Genomic DNA, 19,722 nt, shown 5'->3' with positions numbered 1-19,722 from the left:
TAGAGACAACATCTAGGCCTCAGCTGTGTTTCAGCTTCAGGCCCAGAAAAGTGGCAAAACCGGATGAAGCTAGGCCATGGCTGGCATCAGGACCAGATGCAATGATTGACTACCCCCTATCCTATAGCCAACCAATCAGAGAACATGCCCCTAACCTTGACCCTAACTCCTTTAGTCACCATAAAAATGATCCTCCTCCCCATCCCCCCCCAACCCTCACCCCCAATATAACTCATCCCTGGAAGCCATGGGGAGCCAGGTTTTTGAGCATTACCTCACCTGTCTCCAGGTGTGGGCCACTTCCTAAAAATAAATCTTTATTTTCTTTGCTGCAAATTCCTGTTCATGTGAATTACCTCACTGAGCCTCTCAGTACCCTGGAAGGCCCTCACTCTTCCCATTTTCCAAAAGCGGTGTCATCTTAAGGAGGTTAAGGAATTTGCCCAAGGTCATTAAAATTTAAGTGGCTGAACTGTGATCTGAATCTACCCACATAATTTTGGAGGGTAAGGTCATTATCACTAAGCTAGATTTTGCATTTACTCAAGATGGGTATAAAAGCATGCATAATTCTTTAAGTATGAAAATTTTTGTAGTAGAGAGAGAGAGAGAGAGAGAGAGAGAGAGAGAGAGAGAGAGAGAGAGAGAGAGAAAGGGAGAGAACACACTCTGGACAGGGCTTGGGATAAAACATTTTGAAGCCTGCCTCCCTTTTTGCCTCGGTTTCTTTCCTGGTAAATCAGGTTTCTAAAACATACATCAATGGATGCACTAGTAAATGCATGGCAAGGTTAATCAGTGCTCCCAGCCTCATGTTATGCTCTTTGTAAGGAGGAAGGTGTAGAACATCTGCCTCCCTCTGCCTCCTGACTGTATGGCCCCAAACATTTAATGCAGATGGTGACTGTCCTTGCTTGATTTCACTGTTGGTGCCTTAGGGCTATAATGCTTTCCCTCAGACTAGACGAGAAACCTGAGCCAAGCCAGAGATCTTGATTTTATTCCAGGCTCTGATGCAAATTAGCTTGTGAAATGCCATTTTTGATCCTTTATAAAATGAATTTTTTGACAAAAGAGTTGACCTAAATCATCTCTAAGGTAGAAATGTGTTTTAAATTTTTACAATTCCTCCACTGTGCACTCAAGGATGGCCAGATCACAATCACATTAATTAAAATAGCTTCATCTTTTCAGATATTTTCAAAATTTTCATTTTATTCTATTCCACTTACATTTTCTTACTTTCAAAATTTCCTTTTCAACCCCAGGAAGAAGCCCATTGTGCCTCCCTGAAACAGTCTGAAGTTTTGGCTTTCGTGAATCCTTGAAAAGATATACATGTAAGAAGCTCTCCATATATCTTCCTTTCTGCCTCAAAAACTGAAAATTGAAAAATCCACCATGTGAAGATGAAAGGTAAGTCATAGTCTTTAGTTGTTATTTAATTACCTCAATACATGATCAGAAATTATTACTATTCTTTTTCTTCTTTTATTTTTTTATTTTTAAAAATATATTTTATTGATTTTTTACAGAGAGGAAGGGAGAGGGATAGAGAGCTAGAAACATCAATGAGAGAGAAACATCGATCAGCTGCCTCCTGCACACCCCCTACTGGGGATGTGCTTGCAACCAAGGTACATACCCTTGACCAGAATTGAACCTGGGACCCTTCAGTCTGCAGGCTGACGCTCTATCCACTGAGCCAAACCGGTTAGGGCTATTATTATTCTTTTACATTATATGTTTGTGAAGGTTTAGTGAAAAATTTTTTTAAAGGTTTATAGCTAATTTTATATTCCTCCTGTATACATTTCTCCCAGTAGTTTATTGTAAAAATATTAGCTACTCCTTAAGAATTAGGGGATTAACATCCTTAGCCCCTAAGTGTCAATCACAAAAAACATGCAATGCACTACATGTCTGTTCATCAAAATGACTTGAAATTTATCAATATAATCAATACCTACTTGTAGGTATTGATTTTATAATTCCTGATAGCAAAAAAGAAAGTAAAATGCAATGTAAAAGAGAGAAACATTTTTTTAAAGAATGGTCCCATGGTGTTAATGTATGCTTCTAAATAGAGTGCACCAAACAATCAAAAGGAAAACAGAACTGATGCAATCTTTTGTTCCCAGCTGATGTACCCTTGTTCCATTCTAAAACTGTGTGAGAGGGGCACATGGTGTCTGTCATATGAAACAGTTGCTAATTTCCACTCAAACCTCTTTTTCTGGGGAAAAGTGAATAACAAGCAAGTCAAGCAAAAATTTAATTTCTATCATTTAGAAATTAGACTTTGCTTTTAAAGTGAATTTTACTGCCAAGTATGGTTGGACAATTTTTACAGCTTAATATGCATGTTACTGATATTTAGTCACCGAATTAGAAGAGTTATGCTTCTTTTCACTATTTTGAGGGAAACCTAAAAATGAGATCATTATATTCCCTCAGAGCAAAAGAGCATGTAATCAGGGTTTAAAAATTACATTTTCTTTTTCTCTTTGCATTCAATATAGTTAATTAAGGTAATTTTTAATTATGTAAAAGATACGTTCAGTGCCTAAGTAACCATGAAGAAAGTATTTAAATTATAGCCAAAAAAGGAAAGAAAATTAAGACTGTACTTGATTTTACCTTAATTAAGGCTTTCCTTTTCTTAAGTTATACTTATTCATTAATTGACTTTTCTCATTTAAAAATTCACTAAATGAGCTCTGGCTGGGTACCACATGTCAGGCACTGTATTAACCACTAAAGAACTTTTTTTTTTTTTTTAAATCCTCACCTGAGGATGTTTTTCCATTGATTTTTAGAAAGAGTGGAAGACAGAGGGAAAGACAGAGAGATATATCGATGTGAGAGAAATGCATTGATTGGTTGCCTCCTGCATAAGCTCCAACCAGGGCCAGGGCCAGGGAGGAGCTTGTAACCAAGGTACATGCCTTTGACCAAAATCAAACCCGAGACCCTTTGGTCTGTAGGCTGATGCTCTATCCACTGAGCCAAATTGGCTAGGGCTAAAGAAAAAATTTAAAAACAATATTTAAAATATAGAAAATAAACATTAATTTATGAATTGCATATGCTCTTATTTTATATATCATACTAGAGTCTTGGTGCACAGATTCATGCATCGGTGGGGTCCCCCAGCCTGGCCTATGGGGATTGGGCCAAAACCAGCTCTCCCACATCCCCTGAGGGGTCCCAGATTGCAAGAGGGTGCAAGCCAGGCCGAGGAACCCCTCTCGTGCATGATCAGGGCCAGGGAGGGACCGAGAGAAGGCTACAGGGCATGTCTGGCCCATCTCGCCCAGACCCAATTGGCCAGATCCCAGCAGCAAGCTAACCTACCGGTCAGAGTGTCTGCCCCCTGATGGTCAGTGTGTATCATAGCAACTGGTTGAATGGTCGAAAGAATGGTTGGACACTTAGCATATTAGGCTTTTATTATATAGGATTCTCATTTAAAAATTCACTAAATGAGCTCTGGCTGGGTACCTCAGTTAGTTAGAGTGTTGTCCCAGTACTCTCTCTAAAAATCAATCAATAAATGAAAATTCATCAAATGAGTAGATAGTTATATAAAATATATAACAAAATAATATACTTTGGAAATTAAGAACTATTGAATTGGTTACCCTCATTGTGTTAAAATTTTCTGTAGAGGTTCTTAGTTCATAGGTCACTCAGGATACGACTTTTAGTCTTTTGTTGCCATTGTCAAAACAGGCCACCCTGTAAAATGGTACAACACAAATCAGTCTAAGATACTGAGGGTAAATACTGACTTGTATTAGAAAAGATGTGAGCATATGTTTAAGTTACAGCTTCTTCATTTGTTTGAAACAAATTAAAACAGTGCCATGATGAAAAAATAAATCTACTTAAATTTTAGAAATTAAAGAATCTCAAATTCAATTACCTAGATTTCTTTTAATATCATCAAATGTCATCATTCCAGGTTAGTAAATTTGAAACCTTAATTTTAAAACTTCATTTAACACTTTAAATTGTATTCTTTAAAATAATATAAAATGAAACTATGGCAAACAGTTCTTTTGAATCACCTTAAAGTAGAAGCTAAGAAATGGAATCAGTACTTCCCCATCATAAATAAAAATATCAATTATTTTATATCATCCCTTGATATTTTTGACATTCTTAGCTCATCAAGGTCCATACTGATGTATTCTAACTTAAAATTAACCAATCATTTCCATTTCCCCTGGTGAACCCGGTATAGACATGTATGATAGCACTTCGAGCATCTCATCACCCTTATTTTTACATAACTTCTTCCCAGTCAGGCTCTTATCCCCTGAAAGCAAAAGTGGGTGGGGATGAAAAGAAAAATTAGAATAACCTGTAGAGGTTAGGCTGCTCAGTCCACCAAGGGGGATGCTGCTATTTGAGACTGAAGCGGGGATTTCCATCCAGGATCCTACAAAAGTCACAGTAGGCCACCAGATAGCTGGGGGGAGGGGGAGGGCATTATATACTGAAAGGCTTAAAAGAATAAGCATGGGAAATTGAGAGAGTGAGAAACATGGTGAGATACTTTGCTTACTAGGAGTTGCATAGTTAATCCTCCCCCCTTCATGACTCCTCCTACAAAGATGGTCATTAATGATATATGATGGTTTTTAAGGCATTTTAGAATTGAACTTATATTTCTTTTGGGAGTTCTTCTTCCAGGAAGGCTAAGTTTCTCCCGGAATTTCTCTGTCATGGATGACAACTATAAATTATACCAACCAACTAACCAACCTACCAAACTCTTCCTCTCCACATCTTTCCAATTCCTCCACCATATCATTCCTGGACTCAATCCCTTAAGCGTAAGGAATGAACTGAATGCATTTTATTTTGAATGGTATGATTATTAAAGGGCCTCTTGTCATTGTCAGGAAACCATAGAGAGAGCCAAAATCAAAAATGTATTTTTACATGTTGAGCATAGAGGATGGCAGGTTCCATAACAAGCTCGAATGACCTAGATTTCAGCCATTTCAGAGGAGTCCCATTGAGGAAAGGGTCACTGGGCAGGCATATTTGAGCACCAGAATCCTATGTTCTGTGACCATTCACAGTGAGAATTAGGAGAGTAAGAGTCAATACATTCAGAAGTATTGCTTGGATGGGGTTAATGCTTAGTAAGAAACTGGAGAAACATTATGGTGAGAGAAAGCAGCAGCAAATAAAGACAAAGTAAAAAAAAAAAGGTGCTTGGGAAAGGTCAGGGAGTCAAATGGTGATAAAAATCAACACAGATTGAGTTGAGAAAATGATTATTCAAACAGGAGCATCTTTCAGTGAACAAGTTGGTTATACCTGAGGACAGAAAAAGTTCCAGGAACCAGAAGGAGGGAACAATGGTCAGACAAGCAGAGGAAACAATCAACTTTAGAATCTAAAAATTGTTTTCAGAGTTCCATCATCAGAGAATATTCTAGATGTTATCTCTCCTTGCTCATGCTGCCCACAGCCTTGGCTGAGTGCATAGAGGGCATTTCCCTGATAACCTAGGCTTCAGGTGGGTGAGACAATCAAATTCTTCCCGATCAATGACATAAGCTATGAGTCATGGGGGGCGGGAGTGTGTGTGTGTGTGTGTGTGTGTGTGTGTGTGTGTGTGTGTGTGTGTGTGTTAGACATCAGTTGTGAAAGGAGAGACGCAGAAAGGTGCACAGATCTTAGCAGGGGTGTGTAGCCTTTTCCTGAATTTTTAGCTCTCTGTTCCATTTTTTCTGAGGCCAAGTATACTTTGTTTCATATAGTTTGATTCCATAAGATTGCAGATTATGGAGACTGATCCCATATCTCTCTATATAAAGCCCTAATATGCAAATAGACCGAACAGCAGAACAACCGAATAACCAAACAACCAGTTGCTATGACGTATGGTGACCACCAGGAGGTGCGTGCAGAACATGGTGAGTGTCAGCAGCAGGTGGCAGAGTGCGGAACATGGTGGGCATCGGCCACAGTGGGATGGTGAAGAGGATGAGCGGGAGCACCAGACCACTGCAGGGAACCGGTTGCTGTCATCGGGGAGAGCCTCTGGTGGCTACTGAAAATTCTTTGCCCCCATGTGCCACGGTCCTGCTGGTGCTGACATCCACTGCTGGTGCCTGGTGCTGGCCCGATTGCTCTGCATTGTCAGCGGGTGTGAGCAGCAGCTGCTGGCCCGGATCGCCCCTCAGGGCTTCTCCACCTGCCCCTACTCCTGAGGGCGATCAGGGCCAGCAACCGCCTCTTGCACCCGCTGCCAGTGACGGCCCTGCTTGCACTGCTGCTGGCACCAGCCACGCTCGCACCCGCAGCTGGTGCTGGAGCTGCCGCTCACACATGCTGCCGGTGCCCGGCACCGGTACCGATCGTTTGGTGCCGTCAGCGGGTGTGAGCAGTGGCTGCTGGCCCCGAACACCCCTGAGGGCTTCTCCACCTCCCCCTGCTCCTGAGGGGTGATTGGGGCAGCAGCTGCTGCTTGCACCCACTGATGGTGCCAGCCTCGCTCACACCTGCTGCTAGTGCCGGCTCCAATCGCGCAGTGCGTGGGAGCAGAGCTGCCAGCAGACAGGGGACCGGGGCCCGGGGCAAGAGGGGCTGGGCAGGGATGTGGAGGATGTGCCAAGACCCACCTCTGTGCCCACCTCAGCCTTGCAGCCCACAGTTCCTTTCAAGGTGCACGAATTTGTGCACTGGGCCGCCAGTGTTAAATCAACACTCTAGGTGACCCTTCTGCACGTTTAAGTTGGAAAGAAGTGCTTTTAGAGCAAGCCTGGGATGGCTTCCTTTCTCTCCTGAACGTAGAGACACCTAAGGACCGCAGCGAGCCTCTGCACAGGACCAGATTTTCATTAGCTTGTTTACTCAGTCAACACACACTTATCTTTCATTCACCGCAGGCAGGCTCTTTGCCTGCCCTGTACGTGGCTGCGTGGTGACGGATGTGGTTTAGAAAAGCTACCTGAGTGAGTAAGGCTCAGGAGCTTCTCCTGAGTGGTTTATACTCTACCACCCCCTTCGATTCACCACATCTCTGTACCTGGACCCAAATAAATTTCTTTCATATTTCCAGTTAATTAAACACCTTCAAGAGAGTGAAGGGGCTGGTGGTAGGAGTGGATTAGTGCCTTATGTCACTGAGAAGTATTTATAGAAATAGAAGGCCATTCCATGTTTTCAGAAGTGAAAAGCGTTACAGTGTTGGTTAGTTTTGCAGTCAGGGGGCTGCCGGAAGTTAACGGGTTTTATGTTGGGTCAGGAGGAGGAAAGAAGCACACACAGAAACTCCTAAGGAACAGACGATACCAACTTGACTTCCCTTATCGTTTTGACAAGGCCTGGTGAAGGCGCTTCATGCACTAATTTAACAACTGGACTCCCCTGGGCTCCCAGATTCCTCCCGGAGTGGCCAGGCAGAGATGGGGACCACAGGTGCGCTGGCTGCCCGGCAGCCCCTCCCCACCTCAAGATGAAATGTTGTGGGGCGCAGAAAGAGGTGGGACTTTTCCACTGTTCTCAGCCCAGCACCAAGTGCTGTAAAGAATGAAATAAAAATGCCAAAGGAAAGTAGTTGAGAGAAATTTACGCTTTTACCCTTGAGACCTAATGGGAATTCAAGCGGTATACATTTTCTTTTCTTTTTCTTAATGGTCAAAGCCCTTGACTGCATATTGTAAATACCTATCATGGATAGAAGCCATTTCAGTGAGAAACGCTCCTTTCAGCACGTTAGTTGTTCAAGCTGCACGAGGTGCTCATTTTAAATGTCATCTTCCCAGGAATAAACGATCATTTGCTGCTAAATAATATCTCCATGATGTCATTCTTCTTATTGCATAGAAGGATGTTAGAGAATCTCAATTATATAAGTTTTTGAATTGCTCTGTGGTCCACAATTCTAAATGCTTGAGCTGTAAAGTTATCTTATGTTTATATAATTCATCCTATTTTTTCATCCAGGGAATGAATCCTCATTTCAATTCCCCACGATTATTTCTCTTGCTATTTCCATTAGATTTTCCTACAAGATTGAAGGGAAGAAGATAGAAAACAAGAGAAAATTGAAAAGCAGATCTCGTTTCAAAAAAGGATCGATGCCAACAGGAGTGGTAAAGGTTTTGTAGACCAGGTGAAGGGACTGCACGATTATGTGGGACACATGCTGCAGCTGGAAAAGCAGAAGGATTTAGATGATGCTCTGGAAAGGCCCGGAGCATCCTGGGGAAACAGCCTGATGGGGAACTAAAAGGCGTGGGCTCAGTGTGGATGCCTTGGAAAAGTCACCTGACCGCCAAGACTCGGCCACTTACCTGTACACCCATTTGCTGTACACACCTGAGAGGATTGCCATGAGGCTCAATGTAAAAGCATTTTGAAAACTGTCAAGCACAGTGACAAGATATTATTCACCAGAGCACTACTGCTGTGTCTGCAGAGCTAAAACACCCTCCTTGGCAAATGACTTCTGGCTGCACTTTTGAATCTCACCGGTCTCTGTGACAACCCCTGATGATGTGGCATTTTCTAAGTTTGGAGATGGCAATTCCTCTTCTCAAACTGTGGCCCACAATGTTTCTGGCGGGCCCAATCACACCCTGGCATGTGCTCTGTCACACACACAATGGTACCTGTTCGAGAATCTGCCTGTGAAAAACTGCGTCCCCTGCTAAAGTGGCAGCTTTCCAAGGGGGACAGCCAGCTGCCCCTGCCTCCACCAGCACAGAGAGTATTTGCAAAGGGAGAAGAAAACACTTTGCTATTTCACCAGCTCACGTAAAGGTCATTTCCAACCTGCTTCTTCTGCAGTGGGAGGTTTTGATTGTACAGCTCTAGTCTTGGTGCCTTTTTGGAAATTCGTTTATGCTCTCAGGGGCTGGGCTGTGTTCCCTCATCCCGACTTTCATTACATTTAGTGCAGCCGAGCACGGAGATAATGTAGTTAGAATGGCAGGCAAAATAACCCATTATTAGAGCTATTGTCAGCTTTCTGCATATTTAATAGAAATGCTGTATGCAAACATCTTTATGGATGGTCAGGATTAGAATAAATGGAAAGGCTTCCTTCCTGATTGTGGATTTGGGTGAGGTGATGTATTTTTCTCTGGGGTTCTATTTAAAACATGGCAATTTACCTTGGACCATAAGAGCAAGAAAATTTATTTTAGTAAGAATTTCTTCTATCTTTAGGGTTTCTATGTAATTGTGGGGTTCATGTTGAATCAGTTTTACTAGTAAATAGAGTGATGGTATACGTTTCCTCAGAATGCTGTGTTGCCATTTTAGACTTTGGTGCAAAATATTGGTTATTAATATTTAAATTTAAATCACAATTGACATAAATGTGAATGAATTGAACTTTAGAGGTTATGACGTATTTGGCTGTTAATGTAAACACACGTTGAAGAAAATGATTGAATAGTTTACCATTTAAATCATCTAGTGGGAAAGAAAGAGTTCTGGATTTAGGCTCTATGGAGAGAAAGTCCTTTTGCCAGATGTGCTACTAATGACTTATGGGGACTCTGAATGTATCAGTTGCTCTCTGTACCCTGGTGATTCTCTGTCCTTTTCTGTCTTGTCTGTTTGGCATTGTGCTTCTGTCTGTCTGGCATTGTGCCTGGGAAGCTGACTTCTGCAGGCTCAGGCTTGCTTGCCTTCTGGTTTGGGTGGGAGGTGGGGGCACTAACAGCAGACAGGGGAGCTGGAGGGAGCAGTCAAGGTATTTTTCCTACCCTGTCCTTCAGGGCCCAGCATTCTGGTATTGGCAGTCTTTCTTCTTCCAAGGATCCAATGTTCTCTGGGTTCTGGTTCCTTGTTCCCTCAGGCCAGGAGTCAGTAAAAGTTTCTCTGTGTCACTAGTCTCAGGGTACTTCATCACCCCACACCCCACAATTCTTCCTTAATCATGCCAGCACATCTTTAAATAGTTCCTATACTGAATTCTCCACAGAGACTTTGAGTAAGTCATTTCTTTATTGCTTATTCTAAACTTAATTTACAACATGTTATTTAATCTCTTTGTGTCTCACTTTGCTCATTGATAAAAAAGGAAAATAATCTGTCTAGTATATCTCAGAAGGTTGCTATGATGAGCAATAGTATGATGGTGCTAATAGTATAACAATGATAATAATACTTGGCATGTATTATGTACCTACGTCACAACTCACCCTCTATTCATGATGGAATAATGGAAGGCAAAAATGGTCACAAACTCTTTCTCATCCTGCATTCATGCCCTTGCAACATGCCGTTGGTGCTCCTCCTATCAAAGGTGGCAAATTTTCTCCATCTTTTGATTCTGTGCCAGCCTTGATACTTGCTTTGGCCAAAGGGAAATAATAAATGAGACTTGATCGGCAATTTACAAAGTGCCTGTGCACTTGGGCTCCCTGCCACCGTGTGAGCAAACCCAGGTAGTCTGAAGGATGACAAGACACATGTGCCAGTCATGCTCAACTTGTCACTGAGCCAGTCACTGCACCAGTAGGATACACCTTATCAGATCACCAATCTCTGGCCAAGATTAGTGGAAACTTGCCCAGCTGAGCAGAACATGACCTAAGATGAACAGAAATGGTTACTAGAGCCAATAAAGTTTGGGTGATTTGTTAGAACAGCAAGAGATAGCTGATGGAACCATTTCTTGCAAATATAAAAACATAACAATTATTTAAAAATATATATTATTGTCTCATACATTATTAGTATCTATATGTTATGATGGAAGAAAAAGGTGCTCCTGGAAGGTCTCAGAAAGACATACTTTCTGTTGTGTACAGAGCAGCCAGAGCAATTTTTCTCAGAGCACAATGCCTGAGCATTGGAAGTGAAGTAGGGGAATGTTTTTTTAACATGTGTATTTCCATAGGCATGTTGGCCATGTATGTCAGCAGAGGAATTTGGGTGATGCATATTAGTTAAATTCACAAGTGGAAAACATCCTATATAATAAAGAGGTAATATGTAAATTAATTCTCACACCTCACAAGATGGCTGCCTAATAACTGAACAAGCAGGCTGTGTAGGGCGACCAGGCCAGAGGGTGACTAGTGAGGGACGACCAAATGACTGAACAGCAGGCTGCATGGGGCGACCAAGCCGGTGAGGAGGTTAGTGAGGGACGACCAAACAACTGAACAAGCAGGCTGTGTGGGGCGACCAGGCTGGTGGGAGGGTAGTTGAGGGCAACCAGGCAAGCAGAGGATGGCAGTTGGGGATGACCAGGCTGGCAGAGGGGCAGTTAGGGAAGATTAGGCTGGCAGGGGGGTAAGTTGGGGGTGACCAGGCTGGCAGGGGGGGCAGTTAAGGGCAACTAGGCCAGCAGGGGGGGCAGTAAGGGGTGGCCAGGCTGGAGGGGGGGCAGTTGGGGGCAACCTGGCCAGCAGTGGGGGGCAGTTAGGGGTGACCAGGCAGGCAGACAGGCAGGTGAGTGATTAGGAGCCAGTGGTCCAGGATTGTGAAGGGATGTCTGACTGCTGGTTTAGGCCCGATCCAGCAGTCAGACATCCCCTGAGGGGTCCCGGATTGGGGAGGGTGCAGGCTGGGCTGAGGGGACCACCCCCATGCACAAATTTCATGCACTGGGCCTCTAGTTACATAATAAGAATGAGAGAAAAAAAAAAGGAATTAGAAGGTTAAAAGAAATAAGTTTTGTGGGTTATAGTCTTAAGAGAGATAGCTCAGAATTCAAACACATCAGGACCTTGATTTAGAAGACTCCTCAAAGTAGGTCAAAGAGTATATCTAGATCGAAGCTAATGCCATGCACTCTTGTATTTGACATAGGAGGGTTAGCCAATGGATAAAACAAACAGAATATGGCAATAAGTGTTACTCAACTACTTTTCTATCCTGAGTCATGACTACCTAGGGAGAATGAGCTTACAGTCTATAGTCTGTAAGGGTTTCTCCGGAAAACCGTAATAATGACTAGGCTGAAAAATCGAAGAGCTGCATTTTTTAAGTTGGATATTTGGTACATTTGAGATATCATGCTGGTGCAATCCATATTAAATCTCTGAGAGAGATGCCAAGGAGATGGGCATTTGTGGGAGAAAACAAGGCGGCTGTCTCTAAAACTTGGTTGCTAATATTCTCCTGTCTTTAGATCAAAGGAAAAGTGTGTCCAGGCTGAGACAGTGGGTGTGTGTCCCATGCTGATGTCTACGTCAATGAGAAGTTGCTAAGCTGTTGGAAGGCACTCATTTGGAGATAAAAATAGTAAGTTACTTGGAAAATACCCTCTTTTGTGAATAGGAACCCAAAGTTCTGAGGTGTAAATAGCATAAAGCATAATTTTCTTCCCTGAAGAACATACTAAGAATACCAAAACTCAGTTATCCAACTGACACATAGACCATCACATGTAATTTTATTTTATAACATAGAATTAAGATCTTCATTGAAAAGAGGGATGAAACAATGCCATATATATTATTTTTAGGGAGCTTTTGACTCCTCCCAATTTACCATAATATTCCAAATTCACAAGCCCTTGAACTGACCCTTTGCAGTCTAAAAATTCCCTCATAATTGAGCCTATTTGTTTAAAGACAGGTCAAACAGGTTTTATTCAGTATATCCACAGTTGTCACTAAAGAGAATAAACTTATAATGATTCTTTAACTTCATTCTAGTTCAGAAAAAATAGGTGTTCACTTTTTATTTATTCACACATTTTTAGTTTGTCTTTTATAGCTGTAAGAAAAATAATTCTTTAATGGTTCTTTTCTCTATGTTTTTGTTCTCATCAATAAATGTATGAAATACATACTTTAAATAATTTCATAACAATGGTTCCACTGCATTTTGAAAATCCCTTCCAAGGGAGCTGGCTCCGGAAAGAACTAATATAATTAGCATTTTTTGATGGATGACGAGTGTCAAGGTAGAGAGATGAAGATGTTGCTGCAGTTGGAGAATACACCTGAGTGTGTGCCGCATGCCCAATGTGACTGGAGAAAGTAAATTAAACTTATTCTTTTAGATAACCAAAGCATTATTTTCATAGTCTTAGAATTTATATTGTCATAAACGTATTTTTATGAAAAACTTTATGATTATGTTTATTTTCACTCTGGTCGATGTATAGCTAACTACCTTAGAACCTCTGGTGAGTAGGTCATCAAGGTACGCCCATTAGAAGAGGAGATAAGCCAGAAAATAAATCACACTCTCCGAGTGAATACTTGGCTTAGGCTATGAACATCTTGAAATAACTAAGCAGATATGTTTTGTGTGCCTGCATGTGCCAGAAGTGGATCTGCTTGTTGGAGAAAAGACCTTTCAGAGAAGGACTTTAGGTAATATTCTCTATCACTTATTGAAGAGATCTGACAAGAACACAGGAGGGAACATTTTAATCTAGAAATTTGTATTATATCCAAAGTACATGAGGATAGGCTCTTCTTATTTATGACCTGATGAAGGCAAGCTTTGGAATTTATGTACAATCTTTATGCTAGTGAACACAAGCAACATTAAGGACAAAAATGATAAGAAAGTCAAGGTTGAATCTACAAATACATTTATGAGGCAAGTTGTAAGGGCATTTCTAAGAACAACAGAAAAATTCCTCCTTTCTGCTTGTATTTAGCTCTTAATATAGGAATTTACTTATTCCACCTCTTTAGATTTTTGAAGTATGCTCATTTGATTAAAATCATCACTCTCGACGAACTGCCTTACAATAAATCTTCTGAAGCTTTGATTTTAAGAAATAGTCTTTTAAGGGAACATGATCATATAATCACCATGCTAACTATCATTCAAAAGTTGGAATCCAACAACTGTGAAATGACTATATGAAGAAATAAGTGGATGAGTTAAATATTATGTCCATGTAAATTATGCTGAAAGATAGATGGAAGACTTTCAACCGTGTAAACTCTCACTTGACTATCCTTCAGGAAATCAATTTTGATATTCTAGGCCTATGGTTGGCAAACTGCATCTCATGAGCCACATGAGGCTCTTTGGCCCCTTGAGTGTGGCTCTTCCACAAAATACCACGGCCTGGGTGAGTCTATTTTAAAGAAGTGGCATTAGAAGAAGTTTAAGTTTAAAAAATTTGGCTCTCAAAAGAAATTTCAATCGTTGTACTGTTGATATTTGGCTCTGTTGACTAATGAGTTTGCCGACACTGAATCTAGGCCAATAGTAACTTAAGCTTGAGAGTCTGAACTTTGTATTCAGATTTTCTATTTTCACCTTGGTGGCTCTTTGTTCATTGTCCTAAACAAACATATTTAACATTAGAATTAACATAAATCCATAAGGGAAATGCAAACATTGAACCATTCCTGACTTAACCACTTGTCCTAATCTTATTACCTACTAAGTTTCCTTTCAGTTAAGAAATTAAGAGATATAGGTAAAGAGTTGAAAGTTGACCCAATATTATCATAGTAAAATATTTTAACAGATACAAACTAGAATTATCATGCTTCTCAGTGTGTTCTACCTGTTAGCATCCTAAAATAGGATTCAGAACATTTTAATGTCTAAAAATAACAAATTTTGGGGTTGTATCAAGTTATTCTTTACTAGAGGCCCAGTGCATGAAAATTCATGCATTGGAGGGGGTCCCTCAGCCTGGCCTGCCCCCTCTCACAGTCTGGCAGCCCTCAGGGGCGGGAGGTGACTCGCCGATCCATGCCTCATCACTGCTGCTGCCACTGCTGGCAGCTCAAGCCTCAGCCGGCCCTGGTTACCTGAGCCTCGGGCGGCCCTGGATGGCTGGGCAGCTGCTATCCGAGTCTTGCCTGCACCTCAGGCTGGCCCTGGGCAGCTGGGCAGCCACCATCTGAGGCTTGCCTACACCTCAGGCCAGCCCTTGCCATGTGCCTGCTGCCCCGGTGGGGCTGAAGGGACTGGGCATCGCCATCTTGTGGCTGTGGGCAGCATCATCTTTGAGGGCGGAGCAGTCAATTAGCATATTCCCTCCTTATTGACTGTGGGTGCCGCCATCTTTGAGGGTGCGACAGTCAATTAGCATATTCCCTCCTTATTAGATAGGATTCCCTAGGGTTATCCAGTTGACTTGCACCATTTACTAAAAATAGTGTAAGTCAAGTGGGTATTCCCCAAGGTTCTAGAGTACCAACTTCGCTGTAAAACAAACATCTATGTAAGAGTTTGTATGTTACTTCTAATGGCCAAAGATCTATTCTTGTGCTAATGTTACCCTGGAAGGATATGTCCTCTCAGCTTATTCTTCAAGAATGAACTGGCTAAATTACAGGAGTTTTTCTAATTCACTTCCAAATAACTGTCAGAATCAACTTCTTAAGTTTCAGATATTCACTCTTTTCATCTTTATTTTGGGAACAGTTTTCTTTTGCATGAAATATATTTTTTAGTATATCTATATTTCCTTTCTTAAAGGTCTGTTGTTTGCTTTGGTTTGTAAAACATTTTTATTATAAAACATTTTTATTTTGCATTTATTCATGAAGAATATTTTCACTAATAATAGAATTTTTAGTAGACAGTTATTTTCCTTTAGTATCTCATAGGTTTTATTCCATTTTTTCCTGGCTTTCATAACCCGTAAAGCTATTCGCTATGTTATATTGCAGGTTTTGAAAATAAAATGTTTCTTTGTAAGTTCATTTTTATTTATCCATCTTATATTTAGTAGAAATTCTTCACTCTATGGTATGACGTCTTTTATTTTTTTTGAAAATTTTCAGCCATTATATCTTAAAATTCTGCATTGCTCATTTTTCACTCTTCTCTTCTATCACTCCAATTATACATAAGAATTCTCCATGTTCCTCATGTTCTCCTACAGACTTTTGTCTATGATTTTTTTTTCCTGGATATTTCCTCTTGAGCTTTTTTCCAATTAATTATTTATTCAGATATGTCTAATCTGTAATTTAATTTATTCATAATGTTAGTTGTTTTATGTTGTTTGAACCTGCAATTTTTTGACATTATTTCTATCAAAAAAAGAGTCTTACTCCACTTCCATTGAATCTGGGCTTGTCTTAGTGATTTACTTCTAGTGAACAGGATGGAACACAAGTAATATGTAAACCTCCAGTTTTAGCTCATAAAAGCTAGCTTCTACTTGACTCCATCTTTGTTGAGATACTTGCTCTTAGAACTCAATCATCATGCTTTAGGAAGCATAGGCTACCTTAAGGAGGCTACGTCTAAGTGTCCAGCTTACTCCCCAGTGGAGATCTAGATCTGAATGATGTCAGCTTTCAGACATGTGAGCAAGGAAGTCTCTGAAATGTTCCATCCCAGCTTCCATCTGCCTTGCAAACACATAAGAGAAATGAATGAGCAAGAATCCAATGAGCTCTGAGAATTGCCAGAGATGGTAATGATGATCATAGTATCAATAATACTACTAATATAACAATGATAATTTTTGCTGTTTTATACCACAATTTGATATTCTCATATGCTCTGTTTTCAAAATAGTTTCCAGTGTTTGGGCTAAATTCTAAACCTTGTTGGTTATCTCTTTAATTGTTGTAGGCACATTTATCTCAAAGTCTGCAGATGATAACTGCAGGACTTGGTATCTCTGGGCTTATTATTATTGTCCACATGAAGAACAACATCTAGTTGTTCTTCATGCTGTCTCATCTTTCTGTGTTCTGATTATTTTTTATTGTGTGATAAACTTTTTATTGAAATAATATGAGCCCTAAAATGCACATTATCTTCTTCCTGAGGCAATTTATGTTTGCCTTCTCCAAGATCCTGACACTGTAAATTCTGTACTTTGAATTAGAATGCTGACAGAATGACTCAGAGATGAAGGGCATCTTAGTGAATTATAGCATTGAAACTTTATCTTTAGCCTAAAATAAAGATAGTCACATATCTTTTGAGAAATAAATGTAATGTAAGTTAAGATTTATTTCTTTGTAATTAAAATATCATAGAACTTTGAAAATCCATTAATTCTAGAATTAACTTATATGTACATACACTGAAAATACTGAGTGCAATAAGCAATAGTAGCAGCATTCCAGGGCTTCATCAGTAGGGTGGCAACAATGAAATAAGAAACTATAAAAATAATCTAAGAAAATAAGTGCTGTGACAGAAGTGGTATGATTCATAAGAAGAGTGTTGGGGAGGGCTGGGCCACAAGACTGGGTAGATCATGGAAGGAGTTATCTGCAAAAAGGTGTGGGTAGGGAAAAAACAAAGAAATATGAAAGATCACAAAGAACAAGGATGTGTCATTAAAGATTAAGGTTAAGATCATCAGTCTCCTATTGCTATGCATGGATGCTAAAGTCAGACAGTGAAGAAGTCTGATAGAAAAAAAATCAATTCACTTGGAATACGGGGCTGGAGGGAAGCTCTATGGGTATTCCGGACTGCCAGAAGGATGAACAAGTGGGTCCTGGAGCAAATTAAGCCTGAGACATCATTGAAAGCAAAAATGACAAAAATAAAGCTGTCTTACTTTGGACACATCATGAGAAGACAGGATGTTTTTTGGAAAAGATAACAATGCTAGAAAAAAATCAGAAGTAGTAAAAAAAGAGAAAACCAAAATATGAGGTAGATTGACTCCATAAAGGAAGCCACAGGCATCTGTCTACAGGAGCTGATCAGAGCTACTGAGGACAGGCCATTGAGAACACCACTCATTTGTAGGGTGGCCAGGAGTCAAAGCTAACTCAATAACATGCAACAACAAATATTTGTATTTCATAAATATATATATATATATATATATATATATATATATATATAGAGAGAGAGAGAGAGAGAGAGAGAGAGAGAGAGAGGTGTCAGAAAGATCATTCACAAGTATAATTATACACTATAACAGCATGGGAAGCCAGTAGCTATTATTATGCTTAATAATGTAAATCAGGTTATAAAATACATATAAACACATCAATGCAAGTCTGTGCTTCCTTAATCATAGTTCCATGCTTAATCTTTAAAGCATGTTCCATTGGTGAGAACTAATGCTAATGCAAACTACTGCTCAACCACATGGGGCCTAGGACTTTAGGTGTTAATCACATTTTAGTTTCAACAATTTAATTAAATCCTTCCCTCTCTTAGGATTATATAATAACTAGAGGCCTGGTGCATGAAATTCATGCATGGGGAGGTGTGTGTCCCTCAGCCCAGCCTGCACCCTCTCCAATTAGGACTGCTGGCTCCCAACTGTGCACCTGCCTGCCTTCCTGATTGCCCCTAACCAATTCTGCCTGCCAGCCTGATCACCCCCTAACCACTACCCTGCTAGCCTGATTGATGCCTAACTGCTCCCCTGCCAGCCCGATGGCCCCTAACTGCCCTCCCCTGCTGGCCTGGTCACCCCTAACTGCCCTCCCCTGCCAGCCTGGTCACCCCCAACTGCCATCCCCTGCAGCCTGGTCCCCCCCCAACTGCCCTCCCCTGCAAGCCTGGTCACCCCTAACTGCCCTGTCCTGCAGGCCTGGTCTCTCCCCTGCAGGCCTGGTGCCCCACAACTGCTCTCCCCTGCAGGCCTGGGTCCCCCCCAACTTCCCTTCCCTGCAGGCTTGATCACCCCAAACTGCCCTCCCTTGCTTGTGTGGTCCCTCCCAACTGCTCTCCCCTGCTGGCCTGATTGCCCACAACTGCCCTCCCCTGCTGGCCTGATTGCCTCCCAACTGCCCTCCCTTGCAGGCCTGGTCCCTCCCAACTGCTCTCCCCTGCAGGCCTGGGTCCCCCCCCCAACTGCCCTTCCCTGCAGGCTTGATCATCCCCAACTGCCCTCCTTTGCAGGCATGGTCCCTCCCAACTGCCCTCCCCTGCTGACCATCTTGTGGCAGCCATCTTGTGTTCACATGGGGGCAGTCATCTTTGACCTCATGGGGGCAGCCATCTTGTATGTTGGAGTGACAGTCAATTTGCATATTACTCTTTTATTAGATAGGATAGAGGTCTGGTGCACGGGTGGGGGCTAGCTGGTTTGCCCTAAAGGGTGTCCCGGATCAGGGTGGGGGTTTCCTTGGGGTGTGGGGCAGCCTGTGCGAGGGCCTGTAGTTGTTTGTAGGTTGGCCATGCCCCCCGGTGACCCAAGCATAGGCTGGAAGCAGGTATCAGGGATTTATTTATCTTCTATAATTGAAACTTTGTAGCCTTGAGTGGAGGCCAAGGCAGGCCAGGGCTGCGGGAAGCTTGGCTTCCTCCATCGCCCAGGGTAACCCAAGCCTCTGGATGGCTCCAGCTCTGTGGCCGCTGCCATCTTGGTTGGGTTAATTTGCATACTCGCTCCTGATTGGCTGGTGGGCGTGGCTTGTGGGCATAGTGGAGGTACGGTCAATTTGCATGTTTCTCTTTTATTAGATAGGATTAAGGTCCAGCACACATTAAACCATTATTTTGTATTCCCGATGTTTAGTATTAAATTATTTTGTATTCCCAATGTCTTAGCTGTTTAGATTCTGAACTCACCCCAGTTTTCCTTTATGCAGAGTGTAGTATATTCATACCAATGGTCATCCTCATTCTCACTGCCAGTAACTCACCCAGGTCAATGCTATCTTTGGTCACATTACAGTGAGAGGCAAATAGAGAACCAGCTGATGAAGAGTTCATAGTGTATGTTACCGGGTTTATCTGAAGGGGAGAATTCATGACTTGTATGAAAATACCAGGCACATTCTCTCTCATTTATGAGGTAAAGCTATTGGCACAATAGAAAGTGATTACTCTTTGATGAGTGTGGCACCAAATAGGCTT

The 19,722-nt window shown here is 41.5% G+C and overlaps 1 protein-coding gene and 1 long non-coding RNA gene across 2 annotated transcripts in view; one reads left to right on the top strand and one right to left on the bottom strand.

Annotated features, from left to right (window-relative positions):
- DOK6 (docking protein 6) overlaps positions 1-19,722 on the bottom strand; it is a 234,914-nt gene that overhangs the window by 63,525 nt on the left and 151,667 nt on the right. The window lies entirely within an intron of this gene.
- Positions 1,281-5,924, top strand: LOC129150882 (uncharacterized). The gene is made up of 3 exons (XR_008557661.1): positions 1,281-1,416; positions 4,690-4,844; positions 5,841-5,924. It is a non-coding gene; the product is annotated as an uncharacterized LOC129150882 (long non-coding RNA).

The sequence above is a fragment of the Eptesicus fuscus genome, chromosome 12 (assembly GCF_027574615.1).
Source record: "Eptesicus fuscus isolate TK198812 chromosome 12, DD_ASM_mEF_20220401, whole genome shotgun sequence".
NCBI classification, from domain to species: Eukaryota; Metazoa; Chordata; class Mammalia; order Chiroptera; family Vespertilionidae; genus Eptesicus; species Eptesicus fuscus.
Note: the sequence above shows the minus strand (reverse complement) of the source record. Positions and strands in the feature narration are given on the sequence as shown.